The sequence below is a fragment of the Aphanomyces invadans genome, assembly GCF_000520115.1.
Source record: "Aphanomyces invadans strain NJM9701 unplaced genomic scaffold supercont1.14, whole genome shotgun sequence".
Lineage (NCBI taxonomy): Eukaryota > Oomycota > Saprolegniomycetes > Saprolegniales > Verrucalvaceae > Aphanomyces > Aphanomyces invadans.
The window spans coordinates 1055481-1056199 of NW_008580159.1; positions in this window are offsets into that span (position 1 = coordinate 1055481).

The following is a 719-nucleotide window of genomic DNA, read 5'->3' on the forward strand; positions in this document are numbered from 1 at the left end:
CCGGACATGGTGGCCATGGTGGAGGCCCGCCTAACGACCCTCCCGGAGGAGGCGGCTATGGAAACGAACCCCCGCCGTACTTCCCTGCTACGCCTCATGGGGTTGGCGCTGACCGAAACCTCAACCGCCTGGACTTCGCCGACGCCAGGATTTCGTTGATCGGGTCATCCCGTTGGAGCACTTCCTCAAGAAGTTCAACGCCCTACAGAATGAGTACGACATCACGGACGCTCAAGTGGTTCGGATCTTTGACGACTGCCTGACGTCGTGCGGCGTGCGATCGGTGCAGGATTGATGGGCTCGACGTTGTCGGGACGGGTCCAATGTGTCATGGGTGGAGGCCCGTGAAGCGTTCCGACATGAATTCATCGCGAAGACCCTAAATCGGAAGGTGGCAGACATCACCGACGACTCCAAGCGCCGCCTGTCCGAAACGGTACGGGAGTTCGCTTGGCGGATGGCGGATGGAGTCCGGGATGCCGACATGAACCCCGCCATTGCTGTGGCCATGCTGATCAATGGGTGCGGGGATGACGCTGTGTCCTCTTGCTTGCGAGGAGCCCCCAACCGACACACCGTTCTATTGGAGACAGCCTGGCATACTTGCGCGACCGGGACGTGGACATTGACCATCGCGGGGACGACGCTAGGACCCCGATTCGAAAGGTGGCCCCGGAAACCATGTCCTTGGCTCCTTCCCGTTCGTCTTCGAGTCGTGG